At 50.4% G+C, this 5,955-nt stretch overlaps 3 non-coding genes across 3 annotated transcripts in view; all 3 read right to left on the bottom strand.

The window, feature by feature from the left end:
- LOC124319512 overlaps window positions 1-1,237 on the bottom strand; it is a 4,572-nt gene extending 3,335 nt beyond the window's left edge. The window contains exon 1 of the ribosomal RNA XR_006913210.1: window positions 1-1,237. This exon is cut by the window's left edge and continues 3,335 nt beyond it. This is a non-coding gene — a ribosomal RNA (large subunit ribosomal RNA).
- A 639-nt stretch (window positions 1,238-1,876) lies between these two features.
- Window positions 1,877-2,029, bottom strand: LOC124319510. The gene has a single exon (XR_006913208.1). It is a non-coding gene; the product is annotated as a 5.8S ribosomal RNA (ribosomal RNA).
- A 936-nt stretch (window positions 2,030-2,965) lies between these two features.
- On the bottom strand, window positions 2,966-5,260 carry LOC124319511. The gene has a single exon (XR_006913209.1). It is a non-coding gene; the product is annotated as a small subunit ribosomal RNA (ribosomal RNA).
- Window positions 5,261-5,955: the final 695 nt, after the last annotated feature.

Below are 5,955 nucleotides of genomic sequence, written 5' to 3'. Positions count from 1 at the left end.
TCCTGAGGGAAACTTCGGGGGGAACCAGCTACTAGATGGTTCGATTAGTCTTTCGCCCCTATACCCAACTCCGACGATCGATTTGCACGTCAGAATCGCTGCGGACCTCCACCAGGGTTTCCCCTGGCTTCGTCCTGGCCAGGCATAGGTCACCATCTTTCGGGTCCCAACGTGTGCGCTCTGGGTTCGTCCGGCCGACTCGACCAAACCCTTTTAAGGGGGAAAGATCTCGCGAGCATTCGGACGCCCTGGGGTTGCGCCCGCTCTGTTCGAGACGGGATCACCCCTCGCGGATGCACCCTCATCGGGGCCGCTTCACTTTCATTGCGCCTCGCGAGTTTAGTTTGATAATTTCTCGACGACTTGCGCACATGTTAGACTCCTTGGTCCGTGTTTCAAGACGGGTCGGGTGGGACCCGACTTCTACTCTCCGCTCTGGGCCTCCACAGGTTGAGCACCGCAACTTTTTCTCTTTTACAAAAAAAAGCTACGACACCTCCCGGGAGGAGACAGGTCACGACCGGGCAGTACTGTTGGGAAACGCCGCGCTCGTCATCGCGGCACCCGCGAAGGTAACCACGAAACTCGCTAACGGACGCCCCGTGTAACAGACACCCAGTCGGTCGCGGAGTCCTACTAGGCCCCCCACTTGCGGACCTTGGCGTGGCTATTGCGATCGCAGAACGACTTATGCAAGAGAGCCGCCAATTCAGGCAGTCTCCATGCAGCGTTAAGGGCATACAACCAAGTGCCGGGAGCGGGGACTTGTTCGACCTTCGAGGGCCCACCCGTTTAACCCCCTGAACGGTTTCACGCACTCTTGAACTCTCTCTTCAAAGTTCTTTTCAACTTTCCCTCGCGGTACTTGTTCGCTATCGGTCTCGTGGCGATATTTAGCCTTAGAAGGAGTTTACCTCCCGCTTAGGGCTGCACGCTCAAGCAACCCGACTCTTGGGAAGGGATCCGATGCACGGTCTCGGCTCGTCTTATCTACGGGCCTGACACCCTCTGTGGGTTGCTCGCCCCGTTCATGGAGACTTGGACGATAGATACCGGACAGACGCGCACGATCCTCCCGAACACCACATTCCTCGGCACCCGCTCAACCGGGCGCGAGGTTCGGTGCTGGGCTCATCCCTGTTCGCTCGCCGCTACTAAGGGAATCCTTGTTAGTTTCTTTTCCTCCGCTTACTGATATGCTTAAGTTCAGCGGGTAGTCTCATCTAAACTGAGGTCAGAATGAATTGTTTGTTTTCAAAAGGAGACAACACTTTATCTAGCTCGGCAGACTTTGGCGTTTTAAAGCCGGGAAAGATTGAATAATTGCCGGTTCAAATTTTTTTTTTTCGAAATAAAGCGAGTCTCTCGTTATTCGCAAAAATTAATTTACGAAAAGTGACAGGGCGTCCTGCGGCTTTTTGTATTGAAACAACGCGTCGTGCGCGAACCAAGCTTGCATAACGAGCGGTTAGAGTGAGTGATAATTCGCGGTGGTCGACACTTCGACACGCCCGGCGCACACACAACTAAACTCGCGTTGAAGCGGTATATCGCGCACACGCAGCCGACACCTTGTTCGAGAAGATGTGTTTATTTCTAAAATTTTTTTTTGAGTTGGCTCAAAAATTTCCCATCTGTTTTGCCATCGAAAAAGGTTTCTTTTGAATAGAGAGGAAAAAAACAAAACAGGGCGAACCTTCTTTTATTTTTCCCCCTTTTTTGTATTTGAGGCATCGCGGACACTTAAGTCGCGCGGCACCCAGACGTTAGAGATTCGGGAGCTTTTATGCGGTCAGGCCGGGTGAAAAATAAATCTCGCCGCGACCCAACATGCAAAACCAAGACTGAAAAAATCTCTGTTCGTTCATCATTCGACCGACCCTCAGTCAGATGTGGCCCGAGCGAGAAGCTGGGCCGCCATTTACGTTCAAGATTTCGATGCTCCATGTGTTCTGCAGTTCGCATGGATTAGCGCACTTTGCTGCGCTCTTCATCGATCCACGAGCCTAGTGATCCACCGTTCAGGGTCGTATATAAAACGACATATTCGTTTTCTTCTCTCTTTTTCTCCAACCCGCCCAAGCAAATGAATGCGAGGGCGGAGAAAGAAAGCCAGAAAGAAAATGTTCCGATAAACACTCGTACTAGAATTTGGGTTTAGTGTGTTATTGTGATTTTGAATTCTTCCTACTTCATCGAGAGGGCGAAGGGCAAGCTTAAAAAACATTCGGTTTTCAACGGCATAGTGTCGGGCTTTGGAGTGTTAGTCTATACGACGCACACGCACGCAACCACGAGTATCTACGCCCGAAAAGAACGTCCAGAGTAAAGTCTCACACTTTCGTCCCCCACCGAGAATCAAAAAATCCCGAAGACGAAGAGAGAAACAAAAAAAAAACAATTTCGATTGGGCGTATCCGCTTTAAACCACCGCGCATCAGAGCGCCTGATACCCGTTCAAAATCTTGATGTTTTTTTTTTTTTTTTCCGACTCTCCATCCACCGAGTTTTTATTTTTCAAAGTGTTTGATTTAGGGACTAAGACTTTATAAAATCTCCTTTATTGTTCCTTCGGTACTCGCGGCCCAGGCGGGCTATCGTATTCTTCACTCTACTAACGTCAACACTGTGAGCGCCGCTAAAGGTCGAATGAATCTATAGAGACATTCACCATCGAAGCAGGAAGAATTTGCTCACGGCCATAGACCAAATCGAAAGACTTTGTGTTTTTTTTTGAGCCGAGAGGAAAGAAAAATCAATTTGAAAAGGCGAATCCGCTTTAAACCACCGCGCATCAGAGCGCCTGATACCCGTTCAAAATAAATGATTTTCTTCCGTCAACCCACACATAGTTCATACGATGTCTTACGCCGAAAGACTTTTGATGGGGTTTTTTTTGTTTTGCAACTTTTAGTTGTTTCGTGCTCAACCAAAGCCATATGCGCAAAACATTTGTCTTGTTCGTTTATGATCCTTCCGCAGGTTCACCTACGGAAACCTTGTTACGACTTTTACTTCCTCTAAAGGATCAAGTTCGACCATCTTTCAGTCTCGCCGTTGGTAGGCACCGCACGGGCAGAGATTGCTCCCCACTCGACGGCACCCCGACAAGCCCGTCCGAAGGCCTCACTAAATCATTCAATCGGTAGTAGCGACGGGCGGTGTGTACAAAGGGCAGGGACGTAATCGACGCGGGCTAGTGACCCGCGCCTACTAGGGATTCCTGGTTCATGGGGATCATTGCAGTCCCCAATCCCAACCACGAAGGAGGTTCAGCGGTTACCCGGTCCTTTCGGACAGGGAGAGTGAAACACGCTGATTCCTTCAGTGTAGCGCGCGTGCGGCCCAGGACATCTAAGGGCATCACAGACCTGTTATTGCTCACTGTCACGCGGCTGGACGCCGCTTGTCCCTCTAAGAAGACTGCGTGACGGACGCGAGAGCAGAAGGTATCGCCGGGGATGACGACGACCGAATAACAATAGAGCCAGCCCCCGCGAGACATTCCCGACAAAGCCCCGCCATACCTCATCCGCCAGGCAACCAACCCGTGAAGGCCGTACACCCGACGAACAAAGCACAACGAAACCAAGCCGAGAGATTGCCTCACTAAAGGAACCAGTCCCACCGAGACCCGAATCGCCGCCACCTGATCCCGACGCCTCCGTACTCCCTTCGGTTTCAATTGATAAAACCCGTCACCTATTTAGCAGGCTAGAGTCTCGTTCGTTATCGGAATTAACCAGACAAATCGCTCCACCAACTAAGAACGGCCATGCACCACCACCCACCGAATCAAGAAAGAGCTCTCAATCTGTCAATCCTTCCAGTGTCCGGGCCTGGTGAGGTTTCCCGTGTTGAGTCAAATTAAGCCGCAGGCTCCACTCCTGGTGGTGCCCTTCCGTCAATTCCTTTAAGTTTCAGCTTTGCAACCATACTTCCCCCGGAACCCAAAGACTTTGGTTTCCCGGAAGCTGCCCGTCGAGTCATTGGAGTAACTCCGACGGATTGCTGGTTGGCATCGTTTATGGTTAGAACTAGGGCGGTATCTGATCGCCTTCGAACCTCTAACTTTCGTTCTTGATCAAGGAAAACATTCTTGGCAAATGCCTTCGCTGTTGTTCGTCTTGCGGCGGTCCAAGAATTTCACCTCTGTCGCCGCAGTACGAATGCCCCCGTCCGTCTCTATTGACCATTACCTCGGGTCCAAAAGTAAAAGACCAGCAAAATCGGACCGAGGTCCTATTCCATCATTCCATGCTGCGATATTCAGGCGTTGGGATACACCTGCTTTGAGCACTCTAATTTGTTCAAAGTAAACGTTGCCGGCCGCCCGAGACACCCGGTGAAGGGCACCCCGAACGATTGACTGGGTGGAGCGAATCGAGTCAACTACGACCAAAATTTAAAAAAGAACCCGAAAGAACTTTCCAACTCTGGCCGCAGATACAACAACGACGCACCGACCACCACTCCGGCGATGTTGTCCGACCGTGAAGAGAGTCGGGCTTTGACACCCGGGCTCCCAGAGCGTGAAACGCAACACCCTTGATTCAGAGCGGCGCCGCCCGGCCGAAGACAGACATCCGACTACGAGCTTTTTAACCGCAACAACTTTAATATACGCTATTGGAGCTGGAGTTACCGCGGCTGCTGGCACCAGACTTGCCCTCCAATGGTTCCTCGTTAAAGGATTTAAAGTGTACTCATTCCAATCACGGGGCCTCGGAAGAGTCCCGTATCGTTATTTTTCGTCACTACCTCCCCGTGCCGGGAGTGGGTAATTTGCGCGCCTGCTGCCTTCCTTGGATGTGGTAGCCGTTTCTCAGGCTCCCTCTCCGGAATCGAACCCCGATTCCCCGTTACCCGTTGCAACCATGGTAGGCGCGTAACCTACCATCGACAGTTGATAAGGCAGACATTTGAAAGATACGTCGCCGGCGCGAAGGCCGTGCGATCGGCGTGAAGTTATCCAGAGTCACCAAAATTGGTACGGTGCGCGAGCCCGAAAGCCCGGCCCCGACTGGTTTTGATCTAATAAAAGCACCTCTTCTGCGAGCCCGAAAGCCCGCAGTCGAGGCTCGAGTGCATGTATTAGCTCTAGAATTACCACAGTTATCCAAGTAGGATGGAGTGGATCTAAGGAACCATAACTGATTTATTGAGCCATTCGCGGTTTCGCCGTCTAGCGGCTTGTACTTAGACATGCATGGCTTAATCTTTGAGACAAGCATATGCTACTGGCAGGATCAACCAGGTATTTCGTGTATGTTTGTTTGATATGCATCCGGCGAGTTGCGGGTTTTTATTTCGCCCACGCATCACCAAACACACACCAAATCAACACGTTTTTCGTTTTTTTTCTTTTTCTTCGGAAACTAAAATTTTTGATCGCAACGCCTGGCGTGTCACAGCGAGTCCCAGTGAAGAGAAACACCGATCCGATCCGTTTGTTGGATTTTTTTCATTTCAATTTCCAAAGTCAAAGACCATTCAACGGTCTATGAGCCCAAAGTGAATCGGATTCATTCGACCGGTCTTGATATATTCATCAACTTTTTTTCCCGTATTACGGTTTTCGACGGTCATATGTGGCGTGCTGTATGCTCATAAGTCAAGCCTGCTTTACTAAGCTGACAAGCATACATCTTTTAAATTTTTGTGGGCTCAGAGTTTTATTTTTATTTTTCCACCGCCGAGGCACACTCTCGCATCACCCCGCACGACACACACACACACACACACCTCACCGCTCAACGGTCACACGAGGCAGAATTTTCCGCAAAGACTTTCGAAGAGAAAGAGAAAACTCGGAACAACCGCGGTCAGAGGCCAGCATAGAGGCATCGTATAGAAAGTCATGGGCGGAAAAAAACAAATCATTTCAAGTCGAGACAAGCAACCAGACTACCCCTATAAAAGTGCGCAATTCTTTAAGAGTTCACCGAAGAATGA

Source organism: Daphnia pulicaria, unplaced genomic scaffold, assembly GCF_021234035.1.
Source record: "Daphnia pulicaria isolate SC F1-1A unplaced genomic scaffold, SC_F0-13Bv2 h1tg000173l, whole genome shotgun sequence".
In the NCBI taxonomy this organism is placed as follows: domain Eukaryota; kingdom Metazoa; phylum Arthropoda; class Branchiopoda; order Diplostraca; family Daphniidae; genus Daphnia; species Daphnia pulicaria.
The sequence above is the reverse complement of the archived record's forward strand: the minus strand, read 5'-3'. Positions and strand labels throughout refer to the sequence as shown.